General features: G+C 43.6%; 1 pseudogene; it reads left to right on the forward strand.

Annotated features, from left to right (window-relative positions):
* Positions 1-17,948, forward strand: part of LOC140491826 (E3 ubiquitin/ISG15 ligase TRIM25-like) — a 137,035-nt pseudogene that overhangs the window by 94,497 nt on the left and 24,590 nt on the right.

Below are 17,948 nucleotides of genomic sequence, written 5' to 3' on the forward strand. Positions count from 1 at the left end.
TGGTCACCTCCTCGAAGAATTCAATAAGACTTGTAAGGCAAGACCTACCCTTCACAAATCCGTGCTGGCTGTCCCTAATCAAGCAGTGTCTTTCCAGATACTCGTAAATCCTATCCCTCAGTACCCTTTCCATTACTTTGCCTACCACAGAAGTAAGACTAACTGGCCTGTAATTCCCGGGGTTATCCCTATTCCCTTTTTTGAACAGGGGCACAACATTCGCTACTCTCCAGTCCCCTGGTACCACCCCAGTTGCCAGTGAAGACGAGAAGATCATTGCCAACGGTACTGCAATTTCCTCTCTTGCTTCCCACATAATCCTAGGATATATCCCGTCAGGCCCGGGGGACTTGTCTATCCTCAAGTTGTTCAAAATGTCCAACACATCTTCCTTCCTAACAGGTATCTCTTCTAGCTTATCAGTCCGTTTCACACTCTCCTCTTCAACAATACGGTCCCTCTCGTTCGTAAATACTGAAGAGAAGTACTTGTTCAAGACCTCTCCTATCTCTTCCGACTCAATACACAGTCTCCCACCACTGTCCTTGATCGGACCTACCCTCGTTCTCGTCATTCTCAGGTTTCTCACATACGCATAGAATGCCTTGGGGTTATCCTTGATCCTATCCGCCAGGGATTTTTCATGCCCTCTCTTAGCTCTCCTAATCCCTTTCTTCAGGTCCCTTCTGGCTATCCTGTATCCCTCCACTGCTCTGTCTGAACCTTGTTTCCTCAACCTTATGTAAGCCTCCTTCTTCCTCTTTACTAGACATTCAACCTCCCTCGTCAACCAAGGCTCCCTCACACGACCATTTCTTTCCTGCCTGATCGGTACATACATATCAAGGACACGTCGTATCTGCTCCTTGAAAAAGTCCCACATTTCCACCACATCCTTCCCTGACAGCCTATGCTCCCAACGTATGCTCCTCAAATCCTGTCTTACAGCATCGTAATTTCCCTTCCCCGAATTGTAAAAACTTCCTTGTTGTGCGCACCTATCTCTCTCCATAACCAAGGTGAAAGTCACAGAATTGTGGTCGCCATCACCAAAATGTTCACCCACTAACAAGCCCACCACTTGTCCCGGTTCGTTACCGAGTACCAAATCCAATATGGCCTCCCCTCTGGTTGGACAATCTACATACTGCGTTAGAAAAGATTCCTGGACACACTGCACAAACACCGCCCCATCCAATCTACTTGATCTAAAGAGCTTCCAATCAATATTTGGGAAGTTGAAGTCGCCCATGACTACGACCCTGTGGCTTCTGCACCTTTCCAAAATCTGTTTCCCAATCTGTTTCTCCACATCTCTGCTGCTATTGGGGGGCCTATAATAAACACCCAACAAGGTGACTGCACCTTTCCTATTTCTGACTTCAGCCCATACTACCTCCAGAGGCAGATCCCCCTCAAACTTCCTTTCTGCAGCCGTTATACCATTTCTAATTAGCAATGCCACCCCCCCTCCTTTTTTACCACCCTCCCTAATCTTACTGAAACGTCTGTAACCAGGAACCTCCAACAGCCATTCCTGTCCCTCATCTATCCATGTTTCCGTGATGGCCACAACATCGTACTCCCAGGTACCGATCCACGCCTTAAGTTCACCCACCTTATTTCTGATACTCCTTGCATTGAAGTATACGCACTTGAGCCCATCTCTGTGTCTGCAAGTAGTCCCTGTCAGTGCTACCTTCTCCACAGCCTCCCTACAGTCTTGGACATCCTGACACACAGCTAGCTTACTTGCTGGACTACAAGTCCGGATCCCATCCCCCTGCCAAATTAGTTTAAACCCCCCCGAAGAGTGCTAGCAAACCTACCCCCCAGGATATTGGTGCCCTTCTGGTTCAGGTGCAACCCGTCCTGTTTATACAGGTCCCACCTTCCCCAGAATGCAGTCCAATTGTCCAAATATCTGAAGCCCTCCCTCCTACACCATCCTTGCAGCCACGTGTTCAACTGCACTCTCTCCCTATTCTTTGCCTCTCTGTCACGTGGCACCGGCAACAACCCAGAGATGACGACTCTGTCTGTCCTAGCTTTTAGCTTCCAGCCTAACTCCTTAAGCTCTTGAATGACCTCCCCACCCCTCTTCCTACCTATGTCGTTGGTGCCAATGTGTACCACGACTTCTGGCTGCACACCCTCCCCCTTAAGGATTCTGAAGACACGGTCCGAGACGTCTCGGACCCTAGCACCCGGGAGGCAACAAACCATCCGAGAGTCTCGCCCATGTCCACAGAACCGCCTGTCCGTCCCTCTAACTAGAGAGTCCCCTATAACTAGCGCTCTCTTCTTCTCCCCCTTTCCCTTCTGAATCTCAGAGCCACAGACCCCTTCACTGCAGCTTACACCTGCAAGGCTGTCCCCCCCCAACAGTTTCCAAAGCTGCATACTTATTTTTTAGGGGAACGACCACAGGGGAACCCTGCACTGCCTGTTTCTTCCCCTTCCCACCTCTAACTGTTACCCAGCTACCTCTGTTCTCTGGCGTAACTATGTCCCTGTAGCTTCTATCGATCACCCTCTCAGCCTCTCGAATAATCCTCAGCTCATCCAGTTCCAGTTCCAGTTCCCTAACTCGTTCGGTGAGGATCAGGATCTGACTGCATTTCCTGCACACGAAGTCGGCAGGAGTATCGGTGGTCACCCCTAACTCAAACATCCTGCAGGAGGAACATTCCACCGCCTGCGCTGCCATGACTGTACACTGTCTCCAAAAACAAGAACACTGAGTCAATAACCTGTGGACTTTAAAGTTAGGTTAGAGGAGGCCCTACAGAAGTAGGACCTGGGGTCTAGAACACACCCACTCAAATACTAATCACTTGCCTTCCCGCCCAGCTATGCGCTCCAACCTCACTTCCGCTGCCCGCTACAGGTAAGTAATTTTGAAACAAACTGTCTTACCTTAGCTGTGGTCTCCCGGGTTCGTTTTTCCTCGGCCGCTGCTCCCACTCAAATGACCGTTGGTGATTAAAGGGGGAGTATTTATACTCACCGTTCTCCTTCCCGGCTGCCCCTCTGTTTACCGTCACTTCCTCTGCTGCTCCCGCTCTTTTTGTGAAGAGAGAAAAAAAAAACCGCTGCCCGCTACAGGTAAGTAATTTTGAAACAAACTGTCTTACCTTAGCTGTAGTCTCCCGGGTTCGTTTTTCCTCGGCTGCTGCCGCCTCTTTCCTTTTGGGGCTACCCATTGTATTTCCTGCAGACGCGCATCAGAAAAAACTTTTCAAATATTCTTACGTTCTGTGCAAGGAAGAATATCTTGCTAGGTTGGATATCCGAAAAAAAACCCCAGGCCTGTCGGGTTGACGGAAGATTGTTATGGAGCATAATCCCCTGGATTTTCTCACAAATATGGTACACCACAAAACTGAGAATTTTTACAAGACATGGCAATCCTTTTTGAAATACCTGGACACTGATTTACCTGCCACACTAACAAGGGCTTTTATATAGCCGTAACGATTGTGTTTCATGAGTCCAATATCCAGGGAGAAGGAACTGTGAATGTACGAGTGTTTTGTTTGGCTGGGCTGAGTTATTACTATTTATTTGTTTGTTGTTAGGTATTTATTTATTTAGTTAAATAGCTAGTTCAGGTTTTTTTTAAATTTTATACTTCTCTGTATATGTTTATACATTCATATAGGAGGGTGGGTTGGGGAATTTTTAAAAATTATTATTTGAGTTTAGTTTTGTACTATTTTTGTATTGTTTTGAATTGTATTGCTTTGTATGTGTTGTAATATTTTAAAATCTATTTTTTCTTAATAAAAATATATTATAAAAAATGAAAATTTGTAGGAAGTCTGCTGAATTGCGTGCAGCATTAATAACAAGGTAGATGATTGATGGCACATATAGATATGAACTGGAATGATCTGTCATTACAGAGGCATGGCTACAGGTTGGCCAGTGTTTTTTTTAGATTACTTACTTACAGTGTGGAAACAGGCCTTTCGGCCCAACAAGTCCACACCGCCCCGCCGAAGCGCAACCCACCCATACCCCTACATCTACCCCTTACCTAACACTACGGGCAATTTAGTATGGCCAATTCACCTGACCTGCACATCTTTAGAGTGTGGGAGGAAACCGGAGCACCCGGAGGAAACCCACGCAGACACTGGGAGAACGTGCAAACTCCACACAGTCAGTCACCTGAGACGGGAATTGAACCCAGGTCGCTGGCGCTGTGAGGCAGCAGTGCTAACCACTGTGCCACCGTGCCACCCATAAACATAAACATGTTAAGAACTGAATGCTCAGGAGTATTCCACATTCAAGGTAAAAGTACAAATTTAAATAAGGGATATGGTTGGTAAGTGGAGAAGGGCATGAAACAGAGCAAACCTATGATGCTCTTAGAGAGAAAATTATTTTGGAGGAGTTCAAAACTTCACTTCCTGAAATAGTGAGAACTCATGTGGAAGAGCAGAGAGTTAAAACAATGAGATTAGCAGCTGAAATGGCTGATGATTATGAGTTGGTTCATAAATCAAAGTTTGGCTTCCAAAATCAATTTCATTTCGTGAGGAATAGAAATTGGGGAAAAGAGAAATCCTCATGTGGAAAGGTAAAGGTAGGTCTCGGTGAAGATCATAAGGAAAGCTTACCACAGGGTAAAAAGGAAACCTTTGAAGGGGAAAGAGAAGTTAAAAAGCGCCAGTGTTTTCATTGCAATAAAGTAGGCCGCATGAACTCACAGTGTTTGTGGGTTAGGAAAAGCACTGGGAAGCCAGATGTCAGAAAACAGGATAAGCCAGTGAATTTTGTTGGAGTGGTAATTGAAAGCATAGTTGAGGCTAGAAAGCTGCACCAGAATGTACAAGCTGGTCAGAGGTTGGTTAAGGAGGAAGTGCCAGATCTTTTTAACCCATATACCTGCAAAGGTAAAATGTACACACATAGGCCAGGAGTACTGGACATGCTCTCAGTTCCAGGAATACAATTGGTCCTTGCTAATGATATAGCTGTTTCACAGATAGGAGTGCTGCCTACTGTGGTTGAAAAGCTAGTGGAAACTCAGGCAACTGAACTATTGCAGAACACACATCCTGGCACTTTTCCCAACTGTGTGGTAATGAGGTCACAAAGTCACCAGTTGAAACAGAAGAGATCAACGAGTATAGATAAGAAAGTTGACAAGAAATTAGCAGAGACACTATTTGATCAGATAGTTGAGACAAACCAGGAGCAGACATCTTTAGCTCGGATAAATTAACTGAGTTACAGCTGAAAGATGAAAATTTAAAGCAATTGTATCAAAAGTTATACACGGAAAAAGAATCTGAATGTATCTCTGAATGCTACTATCTTAAAATTGATATCTTAATGAGGAAATTGAGACCATCACATATTCAGGCAGATGAGAAATGGGCAGGAGTTCATCAAGTCATGCTGTACATCTCTATGACTCTATCTATAAGTCATATTGCCAGTGGGTTACAGAAAGGAGATGTTGCAGTTGGTGCATGGGCTACCAGTAGGGGGCCATTTAGAGGTGAGGAAAACACAGGCTAAAATACAAAGACATTTTACTGGCCTGGATTGCACAAGGATGTAGTTGAATTTTGCCAGACATGTCATACATGTCAGGTAATTGGAAAACCACAGGCAGTAATAAAACCAGTACCTTTAATACCTATTTCTGCATTCGAGGAACCTTTTACAAGAGTCTTAATTGATTGCATAGGGCCCCTACCTAAAGCAAAAAGTGGAAATCTGTATTTGTTAACAATAATGGATACGTCCACTAGATTTCCAGAGGACATTTAATTATGCAATATCACAGCTAAAAGGATTGAAGAGGAGTTACTCAAATTTTTCACTCAATACAGAGTACCCACAGAGATACAATCACATCAAGGGTCACACTTCACATCAAAATTATTCAAGGAAGTTATGGACAGCTTAGGAATAAAACAATTCAAATCTACCACATACCATCCAAAGTCACAGGGAGGGGTGGAAAGGTAGCATCAGACAATAAAGACCATGTTGGGGCTTATAGTCAAGACTATAAAATGATTGGGACAGTGGAATTTTCTTTGTACTTTTTGCAATCAGAGATGCACCAACTGAATCGACCAAATTCGGTCCATTTGAATTAGTTTTTGGGCATGTAGGGAGAGGACCATTAAAATTGATTAAAGAGAATTTGGTAAATCATAATTTAGAGACGATATGTTTGGGTGATGTGTCAAGTTTTTGGGAACAATTAAAAAGAACAGGGGAGTTAGCTTGGCAGCATTTAAAAGTATCACAGCATACAATGAAACAGGAAGCAGACAAGAAATCAAAAACTCTCAACTTTTCTATCGGGGATAAGGTGTTAGTGCTATTTCCAGTGATAGGTGAACCTTTAAAAGCAAAGTTGAGAGGACCTTATCACGTCAAAAGGAAATTGAGCGAGGTGAACTATTTGATAAGGACTCCAGACAGTAAGAAATCTTACAGAATGTGTCATGTGAATATGCTCAAAAGGTATTATGACAGGGAAGGAGAGTCAAAGGAGACTGTGTTATTGGCCACAACACAAAGTTAAGAACCAAGTTCAGAATATTCTGAATTGGACATTCCTCAAATTAAATTGGACAAGGAGGAAGTTGGAATAAATTATTAAGTTACCTTCCAGAGGAAAACCAAAAGACCTGCAAGAGTTATTACCATCACATGGAGAGATATGTTGTTGTAAGTGGGAATTATCAAGGAGCTATGAATCTGCACTCCAAGGTCTCTTTGTTCAGCAACACTCCCTAGGACCTTGCCATTAAGTGTATAAGTGTATAAGACTGCTACACTAGCTGCCTACCTCTCTTACCTTTCCTGGAGTTAACCCACCTATGTGACTGTATCTGAGACTTTCCACCCTTCCTATAACTGCCATCCATCACATACTGTTGCTGTTGCAAATTCCTCATCGCTTCTAACTGTCTCTCCCACCAATCCACTCGATCTGATAAGATTCGCATCGAACAGCATTTATGGCAGATATAATCCGCAGTAACCCTTAAACTCTCTTTAAACTCCCACTTCTGACAAGAAGTACATATCACTGCAAAGGCCATTTTTGCTCCGTCACAATCTACAGACCCAGAAAATAACACCGTCTTATTCCTCTACAAAACACAGCACCAGGTTAAATTAATAGTTATGGCTTATATTTTAAGTTTAATCAAGAGACCTATCTCCAAAAACATATAATCAAGAAAGAACCCACTCTACTCACTACTGCAGCCTTTCTATTGGACAGACTTAAAACAACAATTAACGTGTCTGATTCTGTGCTGTGAACTTCACCCAAACAGGTTCCTCCAAGATTAGTTGTGAAATTCACTGTTTGTTAATTTTCCCAGAGACACTCCAATGTCCAACAACACATGAATTCAAAAGCAGCAAAGGCAGTAACTCTGCAGGTTCTCTCTCTCTCTCTCTCTCCCGCACTGTCCTCACCATGTGCTTCCTTTGTCTGTTCTCCCTTTTAAAACTGCTGTTGTTTTGACTTTTTTCCCCCAAAGTCCCAAAACAATGCACAGCATATAAAACAGTAATTGCTGCTCCTGGACTTCGAGGAAATCACCTCCAGCACCTAAAATACCTCAAAAAAAGGAGCAGCTCTTACAGCCAGAAATTTTTCCCATCCTCCATCTTGGATTACCCAGAATCCTGTGGGAGTTCCGATTCTGTTGGGTTTTCTCATAGGTTAAATTATTCTGTATTCTATTGTCTTTTGTTTGTGTTTCATTTGGTAATCTTGTAAATAAGTTCTGTTTTGTTTCAAAATAAGTGATTGAGCCAGCTGCATCACTCCTGAAATATCCACTATACACCTGCTTCAAACAACTAGCAAGATTACGCTCCAGGCTACATCCTTGAAATGTTTTCAGGAGTTCTGGCCTGGTCCATAACAACTGTAAGCTAGCATGAAACATAAAAATAGATTGCTTCTAAAATAAAATAAAGATCTAAGAAAAGAAGGAGAACAGGGTATCAAAGTAAACTAGCATGGAACATGAAAATCGATTGCTTCTAACAAAGAACTGTGAATGCTGGAAATCTGAAACAAAAGCAAAAAATGCTGGAGAAACTCAGCAGGTCTGGCAACAGCTGTGGAGATGAAAACAGACTTAATGTTTCAGTCCAGAGAACCTTTGTCAGGACTGAAAGCAAATAGGAAAGGATCGTGTTTACGCTGATGATTTTGGAGGTTGGGTGAGGGGTTGGGACAGTGCCAAGAGAAACAGAAAGAAGGAAACAAAAGGATTATGATGATAAACTGAGAGAACGAGGAATGCTGATAATGAGAAGTATAAATGGCTGGTTGTACTGTGCCCATACAAAACAGGATCTAGAGTTGTGGGCTTATGCAATCAATGCTGAGGAGTTTGTTCACATTCTAAACCGAACGGAGACGAATTTCTTTATTGAGAGCGTGAAGAATGACTGGAATTCTCTATCCCAGAAGGCTGTGGAGGATCAGTAATTGAGTATGTACAAGAGAGAAATAAATAGAGTTTTCAATATTTAAGATATTAAGAGATAAAGGGATAGTTCAGAAAAGTGGTATTGAGATAAAAGGTCGGTAACAATCTATTTGAATTGCAGAATAGATTTTAGGGCCATAATAATCTACTACAGCTTCTATTTCCGCAATTTCTGTTTTCATGTGGCCCATCAAGCTATGACTCAGCTGGAAGATATGTGATCATCTACCTCAGCTCCACTTTCTTGCACTGTTATAACCCTTCATTTCCTTATTACACCAATGTCCATTATACCCCAACTCGAATATATTAAAAATACGCAAACCACTGAACATCTGTGGTCCTTTTGGGTTCAGAATACACAATATTTCAAGTTAGAAGCAGGAAAATGGCTTGTCAAGGTGACCAGATTGAAACAAGGACCTCTGTCCTGGTCTGTTAATTGAAGTGTTTAACTGAACTATTTAAAAGTTTCACAGGGTTTTCCCTTGCAAATTTCCCTTCACATATTGTTGAACTACTTTCAGATTTGTTTGTCAGATGTCATTACCATTCAAACCACGAACAAAGCTTGACTGAGATGTTTTTGTAATCTTATGGTTTCTTTTAAATTTGAAACAAATAAAAATTATCAGAAAATAAATGTTAGGGGAAACTTCCAAATGGCCAAAATAGGCTGGATTGGTTTGTTAAAATTAATTTTTTGTTGAGCCAGCTCCAGTTTGAACACAGAATCACATTTGACTCATTAAAATCAGGATATTCTTAATGTAGACAGGCAGTTATTTATCACTATTATTGTTTAGCACACCCTTATAAATATTTTTAGCCAACCTGTTCAGAGATGTTAAGTTACAATTCTGGACCAGGTGGACCTGAAACCCAAGTCTGCTGGTTTAGAGATAGGGACACTACCACTGTACCACAAGAGCCCCTTAACTGCAATCTTCCAGATATTTTCCTAATCAACCTGTGTATAATTCGAGATATGTTAATTGGATTCACATTCTGCCATCTGCCTTGGCAGGATTTGAACCCAGGTCCCCAGAACATAATAGGCCATCACCTCCTCAGTTGCTGATTTCACATCCCCACTCCCCTGTTCACAACCGAACTCAGCCTTGCTCCCTCATTCACTGCCCATCACTACATCTCTCCCAATCATTCATTACTCCCTAAATTCCAGGGAGAGTGAACAACAATGCAACACAACTGTTTGGAGTGAGCAATGAGCAATGAACAAATCCCAACCCCAATACTTGAATTATTTTAAAACAGTTGAGGAATTGTTTTACTCAAATATGATTCATTTTATTTCTTTTCGATGCAGCAAAATAACGGACATTGCAAGTGTGGTGAGCATGTCCCTGAAGTTGCAGTGACAACAAATGAGTCATTGCAACATTACCATCTCAGTTTTTCTGATGTTCATGGAATCTTTACAGCATGGAGACAGGCTATTTGGCCCACAAGTTCACACCATTCGTCCAAAGAGTAACCCATCCAGACCCATTCCTTGACTACCCTACATTTACCCCTGACTAATACACATAACCTACACATCCCTGAACACTATGGCAATTTAGCGTGGCCAATTCACCTAACCTGTCTACGTTTGGGTTGTGGGAGGAAACCGGAGCACCCACAAGAAGCCCATGCAGACACAGAAAGAATATGCAAACTTCACACAGACAGTCACCTGAGGCTGGGTCAAACCCGGGTTCCTGGCGCTGTGAGACAGCAGTGCTAACCATTGAGCCACTGTGCCGCCCACATTGGTTCTGAATTATGCCTCAGCCTTAATCATGAAACTGAAAGTAATACTGTCTCTCAATCCTTATAAGGGATTCGTTTTCCATCCTCGTGTCTCTCTCTGTGTTGCTGTATGAAGCCCCTGCTACTGATACTGTAGAAACATCTCAAAGTTCCGAAGCAGAGTGGCGTCGCCATGTATACTGGAACATTTACTATAAGCACAGTTTCTGTTTGAAATTATTTGGGGAAATTTGGATATTTAGGTTGCCAGAACTTCAAGTTCAGCCCCAGTTTGAAGAGAATGTCTGCAGACTGTAACATGGTGGAACTAGACAACAGTTCACAGCCTTCTGCTGATTTGGGTTATATCTTGTGTGACTACTGTATCGAGAATTCAACACCAGCTGCAAAGACATGTTTAAAATGTGAAGCTTCACTTTGTGCTTTTCATTTACGACCACATCTGCTCAAACCAACCTCTAACAGACACATCCTTATTGAACCTGTAGCTGACCTTACGAGCAGACAATGTCCTGAACATAAGGAACTCTTTCAGTTCTACTGTGAAGATGATGCTATAAGTTTATGTCGTGGTTGTATAATACTGGGTAGACATAAGTCCCATACACTGCAGAGCCTGGAACAGACACAAGCCTCTATTCAGGTGAGTGATACAGTTCTTGCTATTAATGGCAGTGATCTTCCTGATGATCAGCAATAGTTAAAACAGATTACTGATGATGCTGAATTAATCCAGTGATTTCTTATTAACCTTGGTTTACAGCCGATTTTTTTTTGTAAGTCAGATTTGCTTCATTCTCTTTCTCTTACATCCTGAGAGAACGGGCTGGGCACTAGAAGAGGCACTGGACACTGAAGTGAGACTGAGACTACCCCACTGGCATCAGCACTCCATGGCTCAGGGCTGTCGAGCAGTACATGTCAGATACTGTGTTACACTGGCGGATTCTGTCCTCTGAGCCACAAGGAGAAGGCCATCAGTGTTGTGTGGGAGTGAGGGAAGACCCATGGGGGAAACTCAGTGGGTGAAAATACTCCGAAAGCACCAAGGAATTGTTGATTGAGAGACGTTGGTGCATCTGAATCTGTCTGGTTTTCCCCTCGCACCCCCAGTGTGTCACTGTGAAAAGAAGCAGTCTAAACAGTCCAAAAATGTACAGGTTAGGTGAATTGGCCATGCTAAATTGCCCGTAGTGTTAGGTAAGGGGTAAATGTAGGGGTATGGGTGGGTTGCGCTTTGGCGGGTCGGTGTGGACTTGTTGGGCCGAAGGGCCTGTTTCCAAACTGTAAGTAATCTAATCTAATCTAATCTAAAAAAAATGTTGTGTGTGCGTACTTGTGTGCATGCATGTATGTGTCTGTGTCTGTGCACGTGTGAGACAGAGAGAAAGATATCGTTAAGTTTGTACATAGCGGGGAGCAGCTCGTTACTGAGAGCCGTAGAAGGGAATATATCTGTAGGGACTTGATGGGTTGAATAGGCAATAAAGGAGAAAGTGAGCACTGCAGATGCTGGAAAGTCAGAGGCAAAAAGGATGGTGCTGGAAAAGCACAGCAGGTCAGGCAGCATCCAAACAGCTGGAGAGTCAACGTTTTGGGCATAACCCCTTCATCAGGAATGCCTGAAACACCAACTCTCCTGCTCTTCAGATGATGCCTGACCTGCTGTGCTTTTCCACACTCCCATCTCTGAGTGGGCAATAAGTGCTGGCACAGCCAGTGACACCGACACCTCATGAATGAATAGACGGAAAATTCTGTATTGTAACTATTCCGTGATTCTGTTTCTGTCCACAACTGATCAGGTGACTCCTGGAAGCGAATCGTTTCTCTTCTGTACTCCAGTTTGAATCCCTTTCTGAACACTTTCTAAATGCCTTTCCAGAAAGAATTGCAGGCAGAGGTTGAGAAGCTTCAAGGAGTCCAGCAGAATTGTTCCAGCAAACAGCGAGACTTAGAGAGACATGAAGCTGAAATACAGGTAGGGAAAAGTGGAACTGGAACTGGATTCACTCTGAAACATGCAGCCAGGTATCATAGAATCCCTACAGTATGGAAACAGGCCCGTTGGCCCAAATCATCCACACCAACCCTCCAAAGAGTAACCTTACCTTATTACTCTACATTTACCCCTGACTAATGTACCTAAACTACACATCCCTGAATGCTATGGGCAATTTAGCGTGACCAATTCACCTAACCTGCACATCTTTGGGTTGTGGGAGGAAACTGGAGCACCCAGAGGAAACCCACAGACATGGGGAGAATGTGCAAACTCCACACAGACAGTCGCCCGAGGCTGGAATCGAACCCAGGTCCCTGACGCTGTGAGGTAGCAGTGCTAGCCACTGTGCCACCAAGAAATGAGGGCTTGTCCAATTTGGGCAAAATTCTCGGGAAATACAGGGGAACACAGGAACGGCAATTAGCCATTTACAGCTTCAGGCCTGGTCGGCCTTTCAGTGGGATCACAGCTGCTCTACCTTTCAGTGAGATGCTGATCTGTGGCCTAACTCCATCTTCATACCATTGCCCCAAACTCCTAATGACCCTGATTGATAGAGTCCTGTTAATCTCAAACTTAAAATTAATAATTGAGGTAGCACCATCTACTGTTTTCAGGTTTGAGTGCCAAATGTTTACCATGCTGTGTGTTTCTAAATTTCACTCCCAAAAGGTTGATATCCCATCATCCTACATTCCCTAACCAATAGAAATATTTTCTCTCTATTACACTTTCATCTCACCTTAAAACCTTGTAAGGTCAACCCATTCACTCCTAACTTCTTAAATTCTAGTACATAAAATCCTGGTTTGTATAAACTCTCCTCATAACTTAATTCGTGGGGGTTCAGAACTCAAGGTAACACTGGTTTTCCGTCCCAATGGAAACCACCCCGCCCCAGCCCCACAGCTTATTTATCTTTAACAGTGATGCGGCAATATTCAAAAATAGCTGACATGTCCCTGAAAAGTGCCATGTTCTCAGGATAATGGCTTTGAGGAAGGGCTGTTTATAATGCGAGTTGGCTTTGGTTTCAGACACAAATCAATGAACTGAAAGGAAGTCTACAGAAGATCTTCGCTAAATGGAGGAGAATACTGGAAGAAGGTGAAACATCCACATTGTCACTAATTGATATGGAGGGTCTCCGCATTCTCTCAAAGATTAGAAGCTGTTCTAATGCCTTAAAAAAGAGGATGGATCTGATAACATCAATAGACAGGGAAACCCAGAACCTGGTACAGAAAGACCCTGTCTTCTTTATTCAGGTACATCTTCAATTTAAACAGGGCCAGGGCCGGGGAATACAGAGTTTCTGTGAGGCTGGTGGGAGGGTAAACTGGTTGGGGCCCAGCACTGGATCTACCCCTTGGTCCTGCCCTTGGTGTGTTGGTGTTCTCTACGTCCCTGTCCTTCGCGTGTTGATACTATCCCAGGATGGACTATCGTGAAATGTGGGATTGTTTCTCATTCCTGGGTCTAGCCCCATCTACTGTTCCATTCTGAACTCTTTCCCCTCCATCCCAAATTCACTGTTTAGTTCCATTAGGTGGTTGCTTTGTTCATTGATTGATTTGATCTCCTCTCTTTATTCACAGAACTCGACGCAGCTCCTTTCCAGGTAAGTTCCTCTCAGTCATTCAATAGCTGCTGCTGATAGGAAACCTTTCCCTTCATCTGGGAGCAGACAGGAAGTAGAATCACATCTTAGCACCTTTCCCAGAGACAGTGCTTTCACACAATGGGAACATAAAGTGATACTTCACTATGGTTTGAGGGGTTACTGGCTCGGACAGCTTGTGAGAATTGGGAGATTCTACCCATACACTGGCAAAACTGAGCTCAACCTCCCTACCACCTCTCTCTACTCTCCACTGCTTCTGAATTTTTACTTTACAAATTCAATATCCAAACTCAAATGAGCACAACTACCTCCAATCAGACATTTAGAAGCCATTTTACTCGGCCCATACTACAGACTCCATTCCTTCGGCATTGGTTCAAACCCCCTTCCTGGTTACTACCTGTGGCTGAACCAAAATGTCTACAACCTCAGCATTCCTTTTGACCTGAGCTAAGCCCCAGATGGAAATCTTTTCCATGACCAGAGTCTTCTCTTCACACCTGTAAGCATTACCTGTCAGCAGTCTCAATACATCTGTTAGAAAATAGGTGTAGGGGAGTAGGCCATTCAGCCCTTTGAGCTTGCCCCACCATTTGATATGATCATGGCTCATCATTAACTCCATTCCTTGTTCCTGCTTTCTCTCCGTACCCCTTGATCCCTTTAGCCACCAGAAATATATATATAACTCTTCCTTGAAAACATTCAGTGTTTCGGCTTCATCCACTCTCTGTGTCAGAGAATTCACAGGCTCACCACTCTCTGAGTGAAGACATTTCTCTTCATCTCAGTTCTAAATGGCCTGCTCAGTACCCTTCGACTGTGACCTTGTTCTGGACTCCCCGGTTATCAGGAGCATCCCTGCTACATTTGGACATTTCGAGCATAAGCTCTTCATCAGAAATGAGCTCTTCATTCCTGATGAAGAGCTTATGTTCAAAACGTAGAATCTCCTGCTCCTCAGATGCTGCCTGACTGGTTGTGCCTTTTCAGCACCACACTCTTTGACGTAATTGTAACTGATACAGACTCTTCACATTCCAGGGATCAGTCTGGTAAAGCTTTGTTGCATTCCCTCCATAACCAGAGCATCTATCCTCAGACAAGGAGACCAAAATTACAGGAGGTCAGGCAGCATCCAGGGAGCAGGAGAATTGACGTTTTGGGCATAAGCCCTTCTTCAAGGCCATTCCTGAAGAAGGGCTTATGCCTGAAACGTCGATTCTCCTGCTCCTTGGATGCTGCCTGACCTGCTGCGCTTTTCCAGCAACACATTTTTCAGCTCTGATCTCCCCCTGCAGTCCTCATTTTCTCCTAGACCAAAATTACACACAAAATTCCAGCTGTGGTTTCGCCAAAGTCCTGTATAATCACAGCAAGTCACCCCTGCGCTTGTACTCAAACCTTCTTGTGAATACAGTGAACATACTATTTGCCTCCTTCACCACTTACTGCACATGCATGCTTAATTTCAGTTACTGTAGTACAAAAACACCCAAGTCTCGTTGTGCCTCTCCCTTTCCTGATGTATCACCTTCAGACAATAATCTGCCCTCCTGTGTTTTCTATCAAAGTAGATAACCTCAGATTTATCCACATTATATTTCATCTGCCATGCATTTGCCGATTCGCACAACTTGTCCAAATCATAGTGAATTGTCTCTGTGTACTCCTCACAGTTCGCCCTCTCACCCAGCTTCGTGTCATCTGTAAACATGGGGATATTACATTTAGTTCCTTCATCTAAATCATTAATATATAGCGGAGGTCCAAGCGATAATCCCTGTGGTAACCAACAGGCCATTGCCTACAACTCAGAAAATAATTTGTTTATTCCTACCCTTATTCTCCTGTCTGCCAACTAGATCTCAATCCATGTCAGTACACTACTCATAATTCATTTGCTTTAATTTTACATGCTCGTCTATTATTGAATGTATTCTGAAAGTCCAAGTAAATGACATCGTCCAGCTCCCCCAGTCAACTCTACTAGCCATATCCTCAAAGTTCCTATAGATTTGTCGAGCAAGATCTCCTGTATGTAAATCCATGCTGACTCTGACCAATCCTGCAATTGTTTTCTAAGTGTTCTATATTCAATGTTTTCTAATGGAATCTAGCATTTCCCCCACTGCCAAGATCAGGGTGACTGGTTTGTAATTCCCTGTTTTATGTCGACCATTTTGTATAAATAGTGGTTACATTTACTGCCCACCAATTCTTTGGAACTGTTTCAGAGTCTATAGAATTTGAATGTATGACCCCAGTACATCCATTATTTATAGGGTCACTTCATAAACACTTTGGGACATAGATTATTGTTCCTGGGTTTTTTGCCAGTCTTTGATCTAATCAATTTCCCAACATCATTGTCTTACCAATATTGATTTCATACAGCTCCTGCCTTTCTCTACACTCTGAATTTTCCAACATTTTTGTGTCATTACTTGTGTCCTCCTTTGTGACAACAGAACTAAAATATGTCTTTAATTGATACACCAACTCTTTATTTCCTGCTGGAACTTCCCCTGTTTCTGACTGTATGGGGGCTCTATATTTGCCTTCAGTAACCTTTTCTCCTTGCATACCTATAAAGACCTTTTTCAATCCTGCACGTTCCTGCAAGCTTACTCTCATACTCTGTTTGCCCCCTCTTAATCAATCCCTTTCGCTGAAACCGAAATTGCTCCCAATCCTCAGGTCTGATGTTCTTTGTGGCCAATTGGTATGCCCACTCACTAGATCTCATGCTATCCTCATTTTTTTTATGAGGCATGGCAGGGCCACCTTTCCCATTTAGTTTTTGTGTCAGACAGGAATGAACAATTGTTGCAGTCCATCTGTGCACTCTTTTAATATTTGCTATAGCTTATTCACGATCATGTTGAGATTTATGACTCTAGTCTTAGAATCAACGAAGTTGCTTTTTATCTTAATGTGAAATACTATCATAATATGGTCATGGGAGAAGGGGCCCTCAGGTGGTGGGTGGGAGTTCCGATGGAAAACGTAAGTGCAAAGGTGGAGGCGGTGGGAGAAAAGCTCAATGTAGCAATGTGTATGGACTTCGTTGACCTGGGAGCATAGTGGGATGAAGGTGAGACCTTTACTGAGAACTGATCATTCATCTTCAGTGAGGGGGAGGTCTGGGGTGGTGGAGAGGTGGGGGTGGATGGTAAAAACCTGGCATGGCTGGGAGCTGGTGTAAAGCTGGAGTTGGGCGGTAGGGACGGAAACTGTCTCTGGAGTGGATGCGGTCAGACGATCATGAGTGACGTCACCAAAGGAAGTGACATAAATCACCATGGTCAGAGGAGTGGAAACGGTACAACTGGTGCCAATCAGGGGTGGGGGGTGTGGAACTGATGTTCCATTCGACGTTCATGGTGTCTTCAGCTGTGGAGGTGATATGGTCAGCAGGGCTGGGGGCTAAAGTGGAATGTTCAGCGGTAACCGTGGGAGTGGAAGTGACGTGACAGGCAGCCTTCATGGAGGTTTTGGTGGCGATGGTTCTGACAGCCTTCGCGTTGGCAGTAGAGTAGGTGGTGGCTGCAGTCTGTGGGGAGGTGGGGCAGAGGTAATGTCATCATTTGCAGCGGTAGTAGTGGCCGTAGCGGCCGCATGGACAATGGCGTCCAACCAGTTCCGGAGGCCGGGAGAAGAGTCTGGAATGATCAAGGAATCCTGGGTTTGGAATTAAGTATGTGAGAGTTTGGTGTACTTACATTCCTCAATGTCGATAAGCTGGAGAAAAAGCATTTGTTGAGTATTTGGATCCTTCTCAGGATGAAGAACAGCAGAGGTCCTTTGGAGGCCTGGGAGAGTATGGCCCTGAGTTAGAGCAAGGCTGACTGTAGGGAAAGTAGGTGGCAGCACCTGGCTGCGAGGGTGGAATGGAGGATCCAGAGGGAGAACCCTTTCTGGAGGCTTTGGAGCTGCTGTAGATAGTGGTTGTCTTGGTCAGGTCCAAATTGTGATGGTCTGAATATAGTCTGGACTCCATGCGGGATAGGCCGTTGCAAAGCCAGGCGCTGAGGATGGG

Source organism: Chiloscyllium punctatum, chromosome 20 (assembly GCF_047496795.1).
Source record: "Chiloscyllium punctatum isolate Juve2018m chromosome 20, sChiPun1.3, whole genome shotgun sequence".
NCBI lineage: Eukaryota > Metazoa > Chordata > Chondrichthyes > Orectolobiformes > Hemiscylliidae > Chiloscyllium > Chiloscyllium punctatum.